The 21,086-nt window shown below is 43.8% G+C and overlaps 7 non-coding genes across 7 annotated transcripts; all 7 read left to right on the top strand.

Moving 5' to 3' along the window:
- Positions 1-1,691: 1,691 nt before the first annotated feature.
- On the top strand, positions 1,692-1,882 carry LOC130310313 (U2 spliceosomal RNA). The gene has a single exon (XR_008858843.1). It is a non-coding gene; the product is annotated as a U2 spliceosomal RNA (small nuclear RNA).
- Positions 1,883-8,742: 6,860 nt separating this feature from the next.
- LOC130310438 (U2 spliceosomal RNA) lies at positions 8,743-8,932 on the top strand. The gene has a single exon (XR_008858962.1). It is a non-coding gene; the product is annotated as a U2 spliceosomal RNA (small nuclear RNA).
- A 2,087-nt stretch (positions 8,933-11,019) lies between these two features.
- On the top strand, positions 11,020-11,210 carry LOC130310312 (U2 spliceosomal RNA). The gene has a single exon (XR_008858842.1). It is a non-coding gene; the product is annotated as a U2 spliceosomal RNA (small nuclear RNA).
- Positions 11,211-13,296: 2,086 nt separating this feature from the next.
- Positions 13,297-13,487, top strand: LOC130310310 (U2 spliceosomal RNA). The gene has a single exon (XR_008858840.1). It is a non-coding gene; the product is annotated as a U2 spliceosomal RNA (small nuclear RNA).
- A 2,084-nt stretch (positions 13,488-15,571) lies between these two features.
- On the top strand, positions 15,572-15,762 carry LOC130310309 (U2 spliceosomal RNA). Its single transcript, XR_008858838.1, has one exon. It is a non-coding gene; the product is annotated as a U2 spliceosomal RNA (small nuclear RNA).
- Positions 15,763-17,847: 2,085 nt separating this feature from the next.
- Positions 17,848-18,038, top strand: LOC130310308 (U2 spliceosomal RNA). Its single transcript, XR_008858837.1, has one exon. It is a non-coding gene; the product is annotated as a U2 spliceosomal RNA (small nuclear RNA).
- A 2,079-nt stretch (positions 18,039-20,117) lies between these two features.
- Positions 20,118-20,308, top strand: LOC130310307 (U2 spliceosomal RNA). Its single transcript, XR_008858836.1, has one exon. It is a non-coding gene; the product is annotated as a U2 spliceosomal RNA (small nuclear RNA).
- Positions 20,309-21,086: the final 778 nt, after the last annotated feature.

Genomic DNA, 21,086 nt, shown 5'->3' with positions numbered 1-21,086 from the left:
CTGGTTGAACTTGATGGACATATGTCTTTTTTCGACCGTACTAACTATGTAACTATGTAACATAACATGGGGGGGGGTCTCCTGGCTGTTCACACAGGTGTGTCATTGCTGTACATTGACCATGCATTGCTTCTGTGGTATTGCAAAGGCAAAGACAAATGCTTCCAGCCATCCATTGCACTAATGGATTGGTCATCAGCTGGCTGTCTATGTCCCGCATCAATATAGACCAAAGTACAGAGGGTTAGGCTATGCTATTGTGCACCTACCTGATGCATCAGAAGGTGCGAGGCCCTTGCTAAATTCTGTGCACAGACTTTGAGATCTATACTTTAGACTGTATCTAAACCTGCTCCAACATGGACTGACATTCTGGCCTACTTTCAGCCGATGCGACTTGTCTGTCGCTGAACAGTCGCTTTTTATGTATTCAGCACCTATGTATAATGTTGTAAAAATGCTCTAGAAGCTAAAGTCGCAGAAATGTCACACATATTTGGCCTGCAACTTTCTGTGCGACAAATTCAGACAGGAAAAATCAGTATAAATCCTTAGAAAATTATCCCCCAGTGTCTCCATCTGCTGGCGGTATTGAATAAGCATTGCTGCACTGATGGGGTATGCATTAGACGAAAAAAAAGAAGAAAAAGAAGAATAATACGCCCAGAAAAGAGGCGAAAAGGAGAAAAACGTAAAAAAACGTGAAAAAAAAGTAAGAGGAAGAGAAGGGAAAAAAAGGTGGAAATGGGTTTAAAAGTGATTTCGGCGGAGAAATATATATATATATATATATATATATATATATATATATATATATACGCGCACACACACACATATATATAAACGTATTCTCCGTTGAGATATTGCAGCCGCTGCTGTGTCCAGGCCCAGGAGCCTTAGCACTGTGCTGTGATGTCACTCAATACCACTGACATCACTAGGTGTAAACAACATCTCTCCTTTGCTGTGTATGTGACTATGGAGCTGTTTGGTGATGTCGTCTATTATGGCCTTCATAGAAGCAACAGGAGATTGTTGCATCCATCTAGAACCCTCAGAACTACAGTGCTATGATGTCACTCACTTCCACAGGCCTTGCAGAGTGTAAACAACAACAACCCAGCTTTGTTGTGTATGTAACCATAGGGATTTGTGATGTCACCTAGAACCTTCACAGCAGCGACAGCTTTATGAGGAGCATCAGCACTGCTCTGCCTGAGCAGAACCATCACCGCCATAGGTTGTCAAATAACCCGGGTTTAACCCACACAGGTAAGTCCAATGGGGTGCAGGCATGTCCTCTATGCTTACAGCTTCCCGTGGGTGTTGGTTTGATACCGTTTGGGGACAGCCAAGGAGGCATCTGCAGGCAACAAAGGTAGGTGTGTGCTTGTGTGTGTGTTTCCTATGCAGATCCTAAGCCCAGTGTCACATGCAAGTAGGAGGAGTAAGAAGGGTTCCTGGCAAATCCGGGTTATGGATTGCATTTAAAAAGGCCCCGTGGGAGTGCAATGGGCCCCTGTCTTGCTGCTTAGCAATAATGGTATGGGTTTAGGTTCTGCTGTGTGTACTGGTGGTTGACTGCCCCCCAGCCCAGAGTGTGCATGGAAAATTGTCTGGCAGCCTCCCTGACAGCAAGCAGTGATAGTGCCCATGAAGGGGACCTTGTTGGGCCCGCCCCTTTCACGGTTATCGCTTCTCGGCCTTTTGGCTAAGATCAAGTGTAGTATCTGTTCTTATCAGTTTAATATCTGATACGTCCCCTATCTGGGGACCATATATTAAATGGATTTTTGAGAACGGGGGCCGATTTCGAAGCTTGCTTCCGTCGCCCTATGCATTGACCCGATATGGCAGTATCTTCGGGTACAGTGCACCACCCCCTTACAGGGTTAAAAAGAAAGATTCCTACTTTCATTGCTACCTGCTTGCTGGCTAGCCAGCTAGCCAGCCCTGTGGGCCTTGCTGCTGCTGCAGCCAAAAAACAAAAGGTGGTGCTGCTGCTGCTGCTTCTGCTGCTTCTGCTTGTGTCTGGCCGCTGTTGGAGCGTCCAGGCACAGGACTTCTGCTGCTGCTGACTAAATGGCCTCCTTAATTGGATCATTTGAGTAGCCAGCACACCTGTGCAGGTAGGGCATGACATGATAGGCAGCTGCCTTGATAGCGGGTGGGTGCTGAATGTTCCTAATTGACAAAATAAGATTAATGCTTATGAAGAAATATAAAATCTCATCCCTTCCCCAATATCGCGCCACACCCCTACCCCTTAATTCCCTGGTTGAACTTGATGGACATATGTCTTTTTTCGACCGTACTAACTATGTAACTATGTAACATAACATGGGGGGGGGGTCTCCTGGCTGTTCACACAGGTGTGTCATTGCTGTACATTGACCATGCATTGCTTCTGTGGTATTGCAAAGGCAAAGACAAATGCTTCCAGCCATCCATTGCACTAATGGATTGGTCATCAGCTGGCTGTCTATGTCCCGCATCAATATAGACCAAAGTACAGAGGGTTAGGCTATGCTATTGTGCACCTACCTGATGCATCAGAAGGTGCGAGGCCCTTGCTAAATTCTGTGCACAGACTTTGAGATCTATACTTTAGACTGTATCTAAACCTGCTCCAACATGGACTGACATTCTGGCCTACTTTCAGCCGATGCGACTTGTCTGTCGCTGAACAGTCGCTTTTTATGTATTCAGCACCTATGTATAATGTTGTAAAAATGCTCTAGAAGCTAAAGTCGCAGAAATGTCACACATATTTGGCCTGCAACTTTCTGTGCGACAAATTCAGACAGGAAAAATCAGTATAAATCCTTAGAAAATTATCCCCCAGTGTCTCCATCTGCTGGCGGTATTGAATAAGCATTGCTGCACTGATGGGGTATGCATTAGACGAAAAAAAAGAAGAAAAAGAAGAATAATACGCCCAGAAAAGAGGCGAAAAGGAGAAAAACGTAAAAAAACGTGAAAAAAAAGTAAGAGGAAGAGAAGGGAAAAAAAGGTGGAAATGGGTTTAAAAGTGATTTCGGCGGAGAAATATATATATATATATATATATATATATATATATATATACGCGCACACACACACATATATATAAACGTATTCTCCGTTGAGATATTGCAGCCGCTGCTGTGTCCAGGCCCAGGAGCCTTAGCACTGTGCTGTGATGTCACTCAATACCACTGACATCACTAGGTGTAAACAACATCTCTCCTTTGCTGTGTATGTGACTATGGAGCTGTTTGGTGATGTCGTCTATTATGGCCTTCATAGAAGCAACAGGAGATTGTTGCATCCATCTAGAACCCTCAGAACTACAGTGCTATGATGTCACTCACTTCCACAGGCCTTGCAGAGTGTAAACAACAACAACCCAGCTTTGTTGTGTATGTAACCATAGGGATTTGTGATGTCACCTAGAACCTTCACAGCAGCGACAGCTTTATGAGGAGCATCAGCACTGCTCTGCCTGAGCAGAACCATCACCGCCATAGGTTGTCAAATAACCCGGGTTTAACCCACACAGGTAAGTCCAATGGGGTGCAGGCATGTCCTCTATGCTTACAGCTTCCCGTGGGTGTTGGTTTGATACCGTTTGGGGACAGCCAAGGAGGCATCTGCAGGCAACAAAGGTAGGTGTGTGCTTGTGTGTGTGTTTCCTATGCAGATCCTAAGCCCAGTGTCACATGCAAGTAGGAGGAGTAAGAAGGGTTCCTGGCAAATCCGGGTTATGGATTGCATTTAAAAAGGCCCCGTGGGAGTGCAATGGGCCCCTGTCTTGCTGCTTAGCAATAATGGTATGGGTTTAGGTTCTGCTGTGTGTACTGGTGGTTGACTGCCCCCCAGCCCAGAGTGTGCATGGAAAATTGTCTGGCAGCCTCCCTGACAGCAAGCAGTGATAGTGCCCATGAAGGGGACCTTGTTGGGCCCGCCCCTTTCACGGTTATCGCTTCTCGGCCTTTTGGCTAAGATCTTGTATCTTGTCAAGGGGCTCTGAGTTCGTCGAACCTTCGGCCTTGAGGCATCGGCGGTTTTTTAGCCGTCTTAAGCCTCATGCTGCTATAGGAGGAGGACTTACAAAGAACGGGAAGGCGATCCCCCATGGCGACCCTTAGGTTTGCTGCGCATACTGAAACTCGGATTAAGAACACCTTCCGTATTGAAGTGGATGAGGAGAAAAAGGAGAAGATGACTTTGGAATTTTTTGTCAAGAGAATCATGCTGGATTTATTGCACATTCAGAGAGAAGATGTGTTTTGCCTAAAAGACCCAGGTAAAGGACTTTTCATTCTTACCTTGACTTCCGCATCTGCATGTGACCATATGTTTGAGAAAGTTCGGGAGCTTGCCAATGAGGAGGATATGAAAGGACTTGTTTTCATTGCTCTATATTCTAATGGCGATGTTCCACTGGTGGTTACTATGCACGATCCATACGTGGATATAAGAGACATTGTCTTATTTTTAAACCAATATTGTGCGGAAGTCAAATACTCTCATAAAATAATGAATGCAATGGACTTTTGGACTGGAAAGCATAAGTTTGCTGTTAAGTTCAGAGAAGATGTGAGAGGAATTGGAGGTCTGTGTCGCCCACCTGCAAATTTTTTAATTGGGCGTAAACGTGGCTATTTATTCTACCCTGGGATGCCGTATTATTGCAGGAAATGCCATAAATATGGTCATACACAAGAATCTTGCAAAGAGGAAGTGGTTATTTGCAAAAGATGTGGCCAAAAAGGCCACACCACTTTGGACTGTCAAAATGAGATTCTGTGTAATGTGTGTAAGCAGAAAGGACACGCTTTTAAGGATTGTCCTCAACGCTCCTGGGCCAATATTGTGGCTACGTCGGCTGGTCCCTCGATGAGGAAGAGCTCCATGGATGCTGTGCCTGTGCCTAAGACCCACACCCTGAAAGTGATGCCTGAGTCTTCTGCTACCGGAATTCCTGTGATACCTGCTGTGGCTCATGTCTCCAAAAGCATTGTGTCCCCGGGGAAGGTCGTGGGACCTGAGACAGAAGTGAGGGGTTCTCCTCTCATGGAAGTTGAGGGTCCTGGACCGCCCAGAAGGGATACAGAGGAGATGGATGTAGAAGAACGGCGAAAGAGGAAAAGCAGAGACCGGAAAGAGGAAAAGGGCCTTAACATCAAAAGGAGTGGTCGAGTTAGTGCGGACGAGGGGAACGTGGAGATTGTCTGCCAAAAGGTTATAACAGCATCCGACCCTGTTAATATTGAGGAATTTGTGTCACCACCTACAGATTGGGGTTCTTTGTCTGAGGATAATGAATGACCCAGGAGCTACCAAGTGTTAATATCTCCTCCTTCAATGTGAGGAGTTTGAAGAGCCCAGAGAGGAGGGCTGCTTTATTTTCTTTCTTGTCTTCTTTGCCTACAGACATTTTATTTTTACAGGAATGTGCCATTGATTATGATATCAATTATTCATCTTTGAGATCTGAATGGACTCTTGGCCCGTCTGTGTGGTCAGGGGATAATGAGAGGAAAGTGACTGGTGTTGGCATACTGTTCAAGAGCAGTGAGTATAAAGTTACCTCCTTCACAGACATTGTACCCGGTAGAGCCCTGCTCGTTCATATTATTTATAATGACATGAATATGAGACTTTTAAATGTATATGCCTCTCCAGATAAGGATGAAAGATCTGATTTATTAGAGAAAATTCAGTTTTATTTACCGGGTTCATCCCCGCTTATCATCGCTGGTGATTTTAATTGTATAATGGCAGGAGAGGAGCGGGCTGGAGGATCTGAACAAAGGAAAGATAAGACTGAAAAACAACTAAAGGATTTTATAGTTGATTTTAATTTAAAAGATTTGTGGAGAACCTCTTTCCCTAATGACCCTGGGTATACCTGGGGGAATAGCCTTTATATGTCAAGGATTGATTATATTTTTGCTTCTGGATTTGCATTTTATGGGAATATGCAATTGACTTCTACCTTTTTTTCAGATCATAAGATTTTATCTGCTACATGTAAGTTTGATGGGGTTTGCAGAGCCAAAGGAGTCTGGCGTCTGAATATCTCTTTGCTTGAAGATGAAGAAATTAAATGTAATTTTATCTATCTTTTTAAAAAATTGCAGAACTCAAGGACTAATTTTAATTCTCTTTTAGCATGGTGGGAATTCTGCAAGGTAAAATTTAAAGAGTATTTTATTAAGATGGGTGTTAAAAAAACAAAAGAGAAACTGAAATGGTATAGAGATCTTAACACAAAACTACAAACCTATTATCAACTCAAAGAGCTGGGTGTATATGTAGACGATCTGATTTTAAGTGTTAAAAGTGATATTCAGAAGGCTATAACTAACAAAGGGAAAGAAATAATTTTTAACTCCAAAGTTGAATGTAAAGAGAAGGATGAAAAGTGTACAAGATTCTTTTTTAAAAAGGTAATGGAAACAAAAAAGTTAATGATTAACATTGAGGATGAAACTACTAATGTAGGAATGTTATCCAAAGCTAAATCCTTTTATCAAGATCTGTTTAATGAGAAACCCATTGATATATCTGCTGCTAATTTTCTCCTAAGCACTTTAGATTGTGGTTTAAGTAAGGAGGACCAAGATGCACTTTGCACAGAAGTAAGATGCCAAGAATTAGAAATTGCTGCTAAAAGTTTATCCACAGGTAAAACACCAGGTTCTGATGGACTTCCTGTAGAGTTTTATAAAACCTTTTGGGAAATTTTTAAAGATGATTTGCTTAATATTTTTAAGGAGGCTTTTAATTCTGATGTTCTACCTTTATCTTGGAGGAGTGGTATAGTGTCTCTGATCCCCAAAAAGGGGGATAGGAACAGCTTAGAAAATTGGAGACCAATTACGCTTCTTAATGTTGATTATAAGATTATGTCAAAAATTTTTGTTAACAGAATGAAGCCGTTTTTGTACAAGGTCATCCATGTGGATCAGGTATGTGGTGTCCCAGGAAGGAGTGTAGCTGAACCTTTAAATGCTATTAGGGACGTCATATGGTATCAGCAAGAGCGGAATCAAAATCTAGCCATTCTATCTCTAGATTTTCATAAAGCGTTCGATAGAGTATCACATTGTTTTTTATGGATGGTTTTACAACGCATGGGTTTTCCTAACATATTTATTAAGCAAATTGCTCTCTTATATAAAGGTTCTTTTAGCAGGATTTTAATAAATGGTTTCCTTACAGATTTTATTAATTTATCATCAGGGGTAAAGCAAGGCTGCCCTCTGTCTCCTATACTGTTTATATGTGCAATAGAACCTCTGTTAAACTTAATAAGGAATGATAAAATAATAAAAGGAGTGCCAGTTCCTGGAGGTAATAATGCCACCCTTAAAGTGTGTGGCTATATGGATGATATTAATGTTTTTTGTGAAAGTGCCTTCTCTTTACAAAGAGTTGTTGATGTTACTGATTTCTTTTGTAAAGCTTCTGCTTTTAAACTTAATTTATCTAAATGTGACTGTTTTTATATAGGTAAATGGGAAAACGTGCAAATACCAAACCTAAAATTACAGTCAGAAAAAATAAAAATCCTTGGAGTCATCTTTGATAAAAATAACAATGGTGAGGAAAGTTGGCTAATGGTAAAAGAAAAGGTAAAGAAAAAGGTAGACTTTTGGTCCCTTAGGAAATTATCCTTAGAAGGTAAAATTTTGGTGATTAAGGCTATGCTAATACCCATTATGCTCTATTTAAATATGATTTATCCTCCTAATGAACTTATGTCTAGGCAACTTCAGAGGATTCTCTTTGAGTTTCTATGGAGTTCTAAAGCAGAAAAATTAAAAAGAGATACTATGTATAAGTCACAAAAAAATGGAGGAAAACAGGTTCCCTGTATTAGAAAATTTTTATACTTAAGGTTTTTTTAGTTGGTGTTTTAGGGGACTTTTTATGAAAAGTGTATGGTCCTGTTTTTTAAAGTACTCTGCGGGACATATTTTTAGAAAAAGAGAATGGGTGTTTTTATCATTATCTTCTCCTGTACTTTTAACTCCGCCTAAACATTATGCCATCTTAGAAAAAATTATACGTATATATAACCTTAAAGACTTTGACTTGTTAACCTTGAGGGATGCTCGCAAGATAGAAGTACAGTTAAATTTGCAAGAAGAAATATGTATGGTCTCTAATTTTTCTTATAATAGGTGTGTACAAATATGGAAAAAGGTAAACGAGCCATATCTTTTTAATGAGCACAAGGATTTAGCATGGATGATTATCCATGAGTGTCTTCCGGTAAGATTTTTCCAATATAGAAGAGGTCTAAATGCTGTATGTGTCTGTCCCCGGGAAAATTGCAATATAGATGAAACTGTTTTGCACCTTTTCTGGAATTGTTATTTTGCACAAAAGGTTTTTAGACTAATTGGTTCTTTATTGAAATTCCTAACAGGTCTAAAAGTTTTAAATCATGAAGTTGTTTTATATGGCAAAAGTGATGGAGTTACGAAAGAAAAAGAGAGAATTTTGTGGATTTTTATCAACTGTACAAAAAATGTATTATGGAAAGTTCGTAATATCCTTGTCTTCAAAAGAGATTTTATTTGTGAAAAAGAATGTTTGAAGATGATATACAGTGAAGTTTACTTGTACTATTTAATTGATAAAAAGAGATATGGGCAGAAAAAAGCATTAGCTATGTGGAATTTACATTTATGGAAAACAGTATTTGATGTATTGTAAACATTTTTTGTGATGTATTTAAGTTTTTGAGTTTTTTCAATAAAAATGTAAAAAAAAAAAAAAATCTGTTCTTATCAGTTTAATATCTGATACGTCCCCTATCTGGGGACCATATATTAAATGGATTTTTGAGAACGGGGGCCGATTTCGAAGCTTGCTTCCGTCGCCCTATGCATTGACCCGATATGGCAGTATCTTCGGGTACAGTGCACCACCCCCTTACAGGGTTAAAAAGAAAGATTCCTACTTTCATTGCTACCTGCTTGCTGGCTAGCCAGCTAGCCAGCCCTGTGGGCCTTGCTGCTGCTGCAGCCAAAAAACAAAAGGTGGTGCTGCTGCTGCTGCTTCTGCTGCTTCTGCTTGTGTCTGGCCGCTGTTGGAGCGTCCAGGCACAGGACTTCTGCTGCTGCTGACTAAATGGCCTCCTTAATTGGATCATTTGAGTAGCCAGCACACCTGTGCAGGTAGGGCATGACATGATAGGCAGCTGCCTTGATAGCGGGTGGGTGCTGAATGTTCCTAATTGACAAAATAAGATTAATGCTTATGAAGAAATATAAAATCTCATCCCTTCCCCAATATCGCGCCACACCCCTACCCCTTAATTCCCTGGTTGAACTTGATGGACATATGTCTTTTTTCGACCGTACTAACTATGTAACTATGTAACATAACATGGGGGGGGGGTCTCCTGGCTGTTCACACAGGTGTGTCATTGCTGTACATTGACCATGCATTGCTTCTGTGGTATTGCAAAGGCAAAGACAAATGCTTCCAGCCATCCATTGCACTAATGGATTGGTCATCAGCTGGCTGTCTATGTCCCGCATCAATATAGACCAAAGTACAGAGGGTTAGGCTATGCTATTGTGCACCTACCTGATGCATCAGAAGGTGCGAGGCCCTTGCTAAATTCTGTGCACAGACTTTGAGATCTATACTTTAGACTGTATCTAAACCTGCTCCAACATGGACTGACATTCTGGCCTACTTTCAGCCGATGCGACTTGTCTGTCGCTGAACAGTCGCTTTTTATGTATTCAGCACCTATGTATAATGTTGTAAAAATGCTCTAGAAGCTAAAGTCGCAGAAATGTCACACATATTTGGCCTGCAACTTTCTGTGCGACAAATTCAGACAGGAAAAATCAGTATAAATCCTTAGAAAATTATCCCCCAGTGTCTCCATCTGCTGGCGGTATTGAATAAGCATTGCTGCACTGATGGGGTATGCATTAGACGAAAAAAGAAGAAGAAAAAGAAGAATAATACGCCCAGAAAAGAGGCGAAAAGGAGAAAAACGTAAAAAAACGTGAAAAAAAAGTAAGAGGAAGAGAAGGGAAAAAAAGGTGGAAATGGGTTTAAAAGTGATTTCGGCGGAGAAATATATATATATATATATATATATATATATATATATATATATATATACGCGCACACACACACATATATATAAACGTATTCTCCGTTGAGATATTGCAGCCGCTGCTGTGTCCAGGCCCAGGAGCCTTAGCACTGTGCTGTGATGTCACTCAATACCACTGACATCACTAGGTGTAAACAACATCTCTCCTTTGCTGTGTATGTGACTATGGAGCTGTTTGGTGATGTCGTCTATTATGGCCTTCATAGAAGCAACAGGAGATTGTTGCATCCATCTAGAACCCTCAGAACTACAGTGCTATGATGTCACTCACTTCCACAGGCCTTGCAGAGTGTAAACAACAACAACCCAGCTTTGTTGTGTATGTAACCATAGGGATTTGTGATGTCACCTAGAACCTTCACAGCAGCGACAGCTTTATGAGGAGCATCAGCACTGCTCTGCCTGAGCAGAACCATCACCGCCATAGGTTGTCAAATAACCCGGGTTTAACCCACACAGGTAAGTCCAATGGGGTGCAGGCATGTCCTCTATGCTTACAGCTTCCCGTGGGTGTTGGTTTGATACCGTTTGGGGACAGCCAAGGAGGCATCTGCAGGCAACAAAGGTAGGTGTGTGCTTGTGTGTGTGTTTCCTATGCAGATCCTAAGCCCAGTGTCACATGCAAGTAGGAGGAGTAAGAAGGGTTCCTGGCAAATCCGGGTTATGGATTGCATTTAAAAAGGCCCCGTGGGAGTGCAATGGGCCCCTGTCTTGCTGCTTAGCAATAATGGTATGGGTTTAGGTTCTGCTGTGTGTACTGGTGGTTGACTGCCCCCCAGCCCAGAGTGTGCATGGAAAATTGTCTGGCAGCCTCCCTGACAGCAAGCAGTGATAGTGCCCATGAAGGGGACCTTGTTGGGCCCGCCCCTTTCACGGTTATCGCTTCTCGGCCTTTTGGCTAAGATCAAGTGTAGTATCTGTTCTTATCAGTTTAATATCTGATACGTCCCCTATCTGGGGACCATATATTAAATGGATTTTTGAGAACGGGGGCCGATTTCGAAGCTTGCTTCCGTCGCCCTATGCATTGACCCGATATGGCAGTATCTTCGGGTACAGTGCACCACCCCCTTACAGGGTTAAAAAGAAAGATTCCTACTTTCATTGCTACCTGCTTGCTGGCTAGCCAGCTAGCCAGCCCTGTGGGCCTTGCTGCTGCTGCAGCCAAAAAACAAAAGGTGGTGCTGCTGCTGCTGCTTCTGCTGCTTCTGCTTGTGTCTGGCCGCTGTTGGAGCGTCCAGGCACAGGACTTCTGCTGCTGCTGACTAAATGGCCTCCTTAATTGGATCATTTGAGTAGCCAGCACACCTGTGCAGGTAGGGCATGACATGATAGGCAGCTGCCTTGATAGCGGGTGGGTGCTGAATGTTCCTAATTGACAAAATAAGATTAATGCTTATGAAGAAATATAAAATCTCATCCCTTCCCCAATATCGCGCCACACCCCTACCCCTTAATTCCCTGGTTGAACTTGATGGACATATGTCTTTTTTCGACCGTACTAACTATGTAACTATGTAACATAACATGGGGGGGGGGTCTCCTGGCTGTTCACACAGGTGTGTCATTGCTGTACATTGACCATGCATTGCTTCTGTGGTATTGCAAAGGCAAAGACAAATGCTTCCAGCCATCCATTGCACTAATGGATTGGTCATCAGCTGGCTGTCTATGTCCCGCATCAATATAGACCAAAGTACAGAGGGTTAGGCTATGCTATTGTGCACCTACCTGATGCATCAGAAGGTGCGAGGCCCTTGCTAAATTCTGTGCACAGACTTTGAGATCTATACTTTAGACTGTATCTAAACCTGCTCCAACATGGACTGACATTCTGGCCTACTTTCAGCCGATGCGACTTGTCTGTCGCTGAACAGTCGCTTTTTATGTATTCAGCACCTATGTATAATGTTGTAAAAATGCTCTAGAAGCTAAAGTCGCAGAAATGTCACACATATTTGGCCTGCAACTTTCTGTGCGACAAATTCAGACAGGAAAAATCAGTATAAATCCTTAGAAAATTATCCCCCAGTGTCTCCATCTGCTGGCGGTATTGAATAAGCATTGCTGCACTGATGGGGTATGCATTAGACGAAAAAAAAGAAGAAAAAGAAGAATAATACGCCCAGAAAAGAGGCGAAAAGGAGAAAAACGTAAAAAAACGTGAAAAAAAAGTAAGAGGAAGAGAAGGGAAAAAAAGGTGGAAATGGGTTTAAAAGTGATTTCGGCGGAGAAATATATATATATATATATATATATATATATATATATATATATATATACGCGCACACACACACATATATATAAACGTATTCTCCGTTGAGATATTGCAGCCGCTGCTGTGTCCAGGCCCAGGAGCCTTAGCACTGTGCTGTGATGTCACTCAATACCACTGACATCACTAGGTGTAAACAACATCTCTCCTTTGCTGTGTATGTGACTATGGAGCTGTTTGGTGATGTCGTCTATTATGGCCTTCATAGAAGCAACAGGAGATTGTTGCATCCATCTAGAACCCTCAGAACTACAGTGCTATGATGTCACTCACTTCCACAGGCCTTGCAGAGTGTAAACAACAACAACCCAGCTTTGTTGTGTATGTAACCATAGGGATTTGTGATGTCACCTAGAACCTTCACAGCAGCGACAGCTTTATGAGGAGCATCAGCACTGCTCTGCCTGAGCAGAACCATCACCGCCATAGGTTGTCAAATAACCCGGGTTTAACCCACACAGGTAAGTCCAATGGGGTGCAGGCATGTCCTCTATGCTTACAGCTTCCCGTGGGTGTTGGTTTGATACCGTTTGGGGACAGCCAAGGAGGCATCTGCAGGCAACAAAGGTAGGTGTGTGCTTGTGTGTGTGTTTCCTATGCAGATCCTAAGCCCAGTGTCACATGCAAGTAGGAGGAGTAAGAAGGGTTCCTGGCAAATCCGGGTTATGGATTGCATTTAAAAAGGCCCCGTGGGAGTGCAATGGGCCCCTGTCTTGCTGCTTAGCAATAATGGTATGGGTTTAGGTTCTGCTGTGTGTACTGGTGGTTGACTGCCCCCCAGCCCAGAGTGTGCATGGAAAATTGTCTGGCAGCCTCCCTGACAGCAAGCAGTGATAGTGCCCATGAAGGGGACCTTGTTGGGCCCGCCCCTTTCACGGTTATCGCTTCTCGGCCTTTTGGCTAAGATCAAGTGTAGTATCTGTTCTTATCAGTTTAATATCTGATACGTCCCCTATCTGGGGACCATATATTAAATGGATTTTTGAGAACGGGGGCCGATTTCGAAGCTTGCTTCCGTCGCCCTATGCATTGACCCGATATGGCAGTATCTTCGGGTACAGTGCACCACCCCCTTACAGGGTTAAAAAGAAAGATTCCTACTTTCATTGCTACCTGCTTGCTGGCTAGCCAGCTAGCCAGCCCTGTGGGCCTTGCTGCTGCTGCAGCCAAAAAACAAAAGGTGGTGCTGCTGCTGCTGCTTCTGCTGCTTCTGCTTGTGTCTGGCCGCTGTTGGAGCGTCCAGGCACAGGACTTCTGCTGCTGCTGACTAAATGGCCTCCTTAATTGGATCATTTGAGTAGCCAGCACACCTGTGCAGGTAGGGCATGACATGATAGGCAGCTGCCTTGATAGCGGGTGGGTGCTGAATGTTCCTAATTGACAAAATAAGATTAATGCTTATGAAGAAATATAAAATCTCATCCCTTCCCCAATATCGCGCCACACCCCTACCCCTTAATTCCCTGGTTGAACTTGATGGACATATGTCTTTTTTCGACCGTACTAACTATGTAACTATGTAACATAACATGGGGGGGGGGTCTCCTGGCTGTTCACACAGGTGTGTCATTGCTGTACATTGACCATGCATTGCTTCTGTGGTATTGCAAAGGCAAAGACAAATGCTTCCAGCCATCCATTGCACTAATGGATTGGTCATCAGCTGGCTGTCTATGTCCCGCATCAATATAGACCAAAGTACAGAGGGTTAGGCTATGCTATTGTGCACCTACCTGATGCATCAGAAGGTGCGAGGCCCTTGCTAAATTCTGTGCACAGACTTTGAGATCTATACTTTAGACTGTATCTAAACCTGCTCCAACATGGACTGACATTCTGGCCTACTTTCAGCCGATGCGACTTGTCTGTCGCTGAACAGTCGCTTTTTATGTATTCAGCACCTATGTATAATGTTGTAAAAATGCTCTAGAAGCTAAAGTCGCAGAAATGTCACACATATTTGGCCTGCAACTTTCTGTGCGACAAATTCAGACAGGAAAAATCAGTATAAATCCTTAGAAAATTATCCCCCAGTGTCTCCATCTGCTGGCGGTATTGAATAAGCATTGCTGCACTGATGGGGTATGCATTAGACGAAAAAAAAGAAGAAAAAGAAGAATAATACGCCCAGAAAAGAGGCGAAAAGGAGAAAAACGTAAAAAAACGTGAAAAAAAAGTAAGAGGAAGAGAAGGGAAAAAAAGGTGGAAATGGGTTTAAAAGTGATTTCGGCGGAGAAATATATATATATATATATATATATATATATATATATATATATATACGCGCACACACACACATATATATAAACGTATTCTCCGTTGAGATATTGCAGCCGCTGCTGTGTCCAGGCCCAGGAGCCTTAGCACTGTGCTGTGATGTCACTCAATACCACTGACATCACTAGGTGTAAACAACATCTCTCCTTTGCTGTGTATGTGACTATGGAGCTGTTTGGTGATGTCGTCTATTATGGCCTTCATAGAAGCAACAGGAGATTGTTGCATCCATCTAGAACCCTCAGAACTACAGTGCTATGATGTCACTCACTTCCACAGGCCTTGCAGAGTGTAAACAACAACAACCCAGCTTTGTTGTGTATGTAACCATAGGGATTTGTGATGTCACCTAGAACCTTCACAGCAGCGACAGCTTTATGAGGAGCATCAGCACTGCTCTGCCTGAGCAGAACCATCACCGCCATAGGTTGTCAAATATCCCGGGTTTAACCCACACAGGTAAGTCCAATGGGGTGCAGGCATGTCCTCTATGCTTACAGCTTCCCGTGGGTGTTGGTTTGATACCGTTTGGGGACAGCCAAGGAGGCATCTGCAGGCAACAAAGGTAGGTGTGTGCTTGTGTGTGTGTTTCCTATGCAGATCCTAAGCCCAGTGTCACATGCAAGTAGGAGGAGTAAGAAGGGTTCCTGGCAAATCCGGGTTATGGATTGCATTTAAAAAGGCCCCGTGGGAGTGCAATGGGCCCCTGTCTTGCTGCTTAGCAATAATGGTATGGGTTTAGGTTCTGCTGTGTGTACTGGTGGTTGACTGCCCCCCAGCCCAGAGTGTGCATGGAAAATTGTCTGGCAGCCTCCCTGACAGCAAGCAGTGATAGTGCCCATGAAGGGGACCTTGTTGGGCCCGCCCCTTTCACGGTTATCGCTTCTCGGCCTTTTGGCTAAGATCAAGTGTAGTATCTGTTCTTATCAGTTTAATATCTGATACGTCCCCTATCTGGGGACCATATATTAAATGGATTTTTGAGAACGGGGGCCGATTTCGAAGCTTGCTTCCGTCGCCCTATGCATTGACCCGATATGGCAGTATCTTCGGGTACAGTGCACCACCCCCTTACAGGGTTAAAAAGAAAGATTCCTACTTTCATTGCTACCTGCTTGCTGGCTAGCCAGCTAGCCAGCCCTGTGGGCCTTGCTGCTGCTGCAGCCAAAAAACAAAAGGTGGTGCTGCTGCTGCTGCTTCTGCTGCTTCTGCTTGTGTCTGGCCGCTGTTGGAGCGTCCAGGCACAGGACTTCTGCTGCTGCTGACTAAATGGCCTCCTTAATTGGATCATTTGAGTAGCCAGCACACCTGTGCAGGTAGGGCATGACATGATAGGCAGCTGCCTTGATAGCGGGTGGGTGCTGAATGTTCCTAATTGACAAAATAAGATTAATGCTTATGAAGAAATATAAAATCTCATCCCTTCCCCAATATCGCGCCACACCCCTACCCCTTAATTCCCTGGTTGAACTTGATGGACATATGTCTTTTTTCGACCGTACTAACTATGTAACTATGTAACATAACATGGGGGGGGGGTCTCCTGGCTGTTCACACAGGTGTGTCATTGCTGTACATTGACCATGCATTGCTTCTGTGGTATTGCAAAGGCAAAGACAAATGCTTCCAGCCATCCATTGCACTAATGGATTGGTCATCAGCTGGCTGTCTATGTCCCGCATCAATATAGACCAAAGTACAGAGGGTTAGGCTATGCTATTGTGCACCTACCTGATGCATCAGAAGGTGCGAGGCCCTTGCTAAATTCTGTGCACAGACTTTGAGATCTATACTTTAGACTGTATCTAAACCTGCTCCAACATGGACTGACATTCTGGCCTACTTTCAGCCGATGCGACTTGTCTGTCGCTGAACAGTCGCTTTTTATGTATTCAGCACCTATGTATAATGTTGTAAAAATGCTCTAGAAGCTAAAGTCGCAGAAATGTCACACATATTTGGCCTGCAACTTTCTGTGCGACAAATTCAGACAGGAAAAATCAGTATAAATCCTTAGAAAATTATCCCCCAGTGTCTCCATCTGCTGGCGGTATTGAATAAGCATTGCTGCACTGATGGGGTATGCATTAGACGAAAAAAAAGAAGAAAAAGAAGAATAATACGCCCAGAAAAGAGGCGAAAAGGAGAAAAACGTAAAAAAACGTGAAAAAAAAGTAAGAGGAAGAGAAGGGAAAAAAAGGTGGAAATGGGTTTAAAAGTGATTTCGGCGGAGAATATATATATATATATATATATATATATATATATATATATATACGCGCACACACACACATATATATAAACGTATTCTCCGTTGAGATATTGCAGCCGCTGCTGTGTCCAGGCCCAGGAGCCTTAGCACTGTGCTGTGATGTCACTCAATACCACTGACATCACTAGGTGTAAACAACATCTCTCCTTTGCTGTGTATGTGACTATGGAGCTGTTTGGTGATGTCGTCTATTATGGCCTTCATAGAAGCAACAGGAGATTGTTGCATCCATCTAGAACCCTCAGAACTACAGTGCTATGATGTCACTCACTTCCACAGGCCTTGCAGAGTGTAAACAACAACAACCCAGCTTTGTTGTGTATGTAACCATAGGGATTTGTGATGTCACCCACCTAGAACCTTCACAGCAGCGACAGCTTTATGAGGAGCATCAGCACTGCTCTGCCTGAGCAGAACCATCACCGCCATAGGTTGTCAAATAACCCGGGTTTAACCCACACAGGTAAGTCCAATGGGGTGCAGGCATGTCCTCTATGCTTACAGCTTCCCGTGGGTGTTGGTTTGATACCGTTTGGGGACAGCCAAGGAGGCATCTGCAGGCAACAAAGGTAGGTGTGTGCTTGTGTGTGTGTTTCCTATGCAGATCCTAAGCCCAGTGTCACATGCAAGTAGGAGGAGTAAGAAGGGTTCCTGGCAAATCCGGGTTATGGATTGCATTTAAAAAGGCCCCGTGGGAGTGCAATGGGCCCCTGTCTTGCTGCTTAGCAATAATGGTATGGGTTTAGGTTCTGCTGTGTGTACTGGTGGTTGACTGCCCCCCAGCCCAGAGTGTGCATGGAAAATTGTCTGGCAGCCTCCCTGACAGCAAGCAGTGATAGTGCCCATGAAGGGGACCTTGTTGGGCCCGCCCCTTTCACGGTTATCGCTTCTCGGCCTTTTGGCTAAGATCAAGTGTAGTATCTGTTCTTATCAGTTTAATATCTGATACGTCCCCTATCTGGGGACCATATATTAAATGGATTTTTGAGAACGGGGGCCGATTTCGAAGCTTGCTTCCGTCGCCCTATGCATTGACCCGATATGGCAGTATCTTCGGGTACAGTGCACCACCCCCTTACAGGGTTAAAAAGAAAGATTCCTACTTTCATTGCTACCTGCTTGCTGGCTAGCCAGCTAGCCAGCCCTGTGGGCCTTGCTGCTGCTGCAGCCAAAAAACAAAAAGTGGTGCTGCTGCTGCTGCTTCTGCTGCTTCTGCTTGTGTCTGGCCGCTGTTGGAGCGTCCAGGCACAGGACTTCTGCTGCTGCTGACTAAATGGCCTCCTTAATTGGATCATTTGAGTAGCCAGCACACCTGTGCAGGTAGGGCATGACATGATAGGCAGCTGCCTTGATAGCGGGTGGGTGCTGAATGTTCCTAATTGACAAAATAAGATTAATGCTTATGAAGAAATATAAAATCTCATCCCTTCCCCAATATCGCGCCACACCCCTACCCCTTAATTCCCTGGTTGAACTTGATGGACATATGTCTTTTTTCGACCGTACTAACTATGTAACTATGTAACATAACATGGGGGGGGGGGTCTCCTGGCTGTTCACACAGGTGTGTCATTGCTGTACATTGACCATGCATTGCTTCTGTGGTATTGCAAAGGCAAAGACAAATGCTTCCAGCCATCCATTGCACTAATGGATTGGTCATCAGCTGGCTGTCTATGTCCCGCATCAATATAGACCAAAGTACAGAGGGTTAGGCTATGCTATTGTGCACCTACCTGATGCATCAGAAGGTGCGAGGCCCTTGCTAAATTCTGTGCACAGACTTTGAGATCTATACTTTAGACTGTATCTAAACCTGCTCCAACATGGACTGACATTCTGGCCTACTTTCAGCCGATGCGACTTGTCTGTCGCTGAACAGTCGCTTTTTATGTATTCAGCACCTATGTATAATGTTGTAAAAATGCTCTAGAAGCTAAAGTCGCAGAAATGTCACACATATTTGGCCTGCAACTTTCTGTGCGACAAATTCAGACAGGAAAAATCAGTATAAATCCTTAGAAAATTATCCCCCAGTGTCTCCATCTGCTGGCGGTATTGAATAAGCATTGCTGCACTGATGGGGTATGCATTAGACGAAAAAAAAGAAGAAAAAGAAGAATAATACGCCCAGAAAAGAGGCGAAAAGGAGAAAAACGTAAAAAAACGTGAAAAAAAAGTAAGAGGAAGAGAAGGGAAAAAAAGGTGGAAATGGGTTTAAAAGTGATTTCGGCGGAGAAATATATATATATATATATATATATATATATATATATATACGCGCACACACACACATATATATAAACGTATTCTCCGTTGAGATATTGCAGCCGCTGCTGTGTCCAGGCCCAGGAGCCTTAGCACTGTGCTGTGATGTCACTCAATACCACTGACATCACTAGGTGTAAACAACATCTCTCCTTTGCTGTGTATGTGACTATGGAGCTGTTTGGTGATGTCGTCTATTATGGCCTTCATAGAAGCAACAGGAGATTGTTGCATCCATCTAGAACCCTCAGAACTACAGTGCTATGATGTCACTCACTTCCACAGGCCTTGCAGAGTGTAAACAACAACAACCCAGCTTTGTTGTGTATGTAACCATAGGGATTTGTGATGTCACCTAGAACCTTCACAGCAGCGACAGCTTTATGAGGAGCATCAGCACTGCTCTGCCTGAGCAGAACCATCACCGCCATAGGTTGTCAAATAACCCGGGTTTAACCCACACAGGTAAGTCCAATGGGGTGCAGGCATGTCCTCTATGCTTACAGCTTCCCGTGGGTGTTGGTTTGATACCGTTTGGGGACAGCCAAGGAGGCATCTGCAGGCAACAAAGGTAGGTGTGTGCTTGTGTGTGTGTTTCCTATGCAGATCCTAAGCCCAGTGTCACATGCAAGTAGGAGGAGTAAGAAGGGTTCCTGGCAAATCCGGGTTATGGATTGCATTTAAAAAGGCCCCGTGGGAGTGCAATGGGCCCCTGTCTTGCTGCTTAGCAATAATGGTATGGGTTTAGGTTCTGCTGTGTGTACTGGTGGTTGACTGCCCCCCAGCCCAGAGTGTGCATGGAAAATTGTCTGGCAGCCTCCCTGACAGCAAGCAGTGATAGTGCCCATGAAGGGGACCTTGTTGGGCCCGCCCCTTTCACGGTTATCGCTTCTCGGCCTTTTGGCTAAGATCAAGTGTAGTATCTGTTCTTATCAGTTTAATATCTGATACGTCCCCTATCTGGGGACCATATATTAAATGGATTTTTGAGAACGGGGGCCGATTTCGAAGCTTGCTTCCGTCGCCCTATGCATTGACCCGATATGGCAGTATCTTCGGGTACAGTGCACCACCCCCTTACAGGGTTAAAAAGAAAGATTCCTACTTTCATTGCTACCTGCTTGCTGGCTAGCCAGCTAGCCAGCCCTGTGGGCCTTGCTGCTGCTGCAGCCAAAAAACAAAAGGTGGTGCTGCTGCTGCTGCTTCTGCTGCTTCTGCTTGTGTCTGGCCGCTGTTGGAGCGTCCAGGCACAGGACTTCTGCTGCTGCTGACTAAATGGCCTCCTTAATTGGATCATTTGAGTAGCCAGCACACCTGTGCAGGTAGGGCATGACATGATAGGCAGCTGCCTTGATAGCGGGTGGGTGCTGAATGTTCCTAATTGACAAAATAAGATTAATGCTTATGAAGAAATATAAAATCTCATCCCTTCCCCAATATCGCGCCACACCCCTACCCCTTAATTCCCTGGTTGAACTTGATGGACATATGTCTTTTTTCGACCGTACTAACTATGTAACTATGTAACATAACATGGGGGGGGGGTCTCCTGGCTGTTCACACAGGTGTGTCATTGCTGTACATTGACCATGCATTGCTTCTGTGGTATTGCAAAGGCAAAGACAAATGCTTCCAGCCATCCATTGCACTAATGGATTGGTCATCAGCTGGCTGTCTATGTCCCGCATCAATATAGACCAAAGTACAGAGGGTTAGGCTATGCTATTGTGCACCTACCTGATGCATCAGAAGGTGCGAGGCCCTTGCTAAATTCTGTGCACAGACTTTGAGATCTATACTTTAGACTGTATCTAAACCTGCTCCAACATGGACTGACATTCTGGCCTACTTTC

Source organism: Hyla sarda, unplaced genomic scaffold (genome assembly GCF_029499605.1).
Source record: "Hyla sarda isolate aHylSar1 unplaced genomic scaffold, aHylSar1.hap1 scaffold_157, whole genome shotgun sequence".
NCBI classification, from domain to species: domain Eukaryota; kingdom Metazoa; phylum Chordata; class Amphibia; order Anura; family Hylidae; genus Hyla; species Hyla sarda.
Note: the sequence above shows the minus strand (reverse complement) of the source record. Positions and strands in the feature narration are given on the sequence as shown.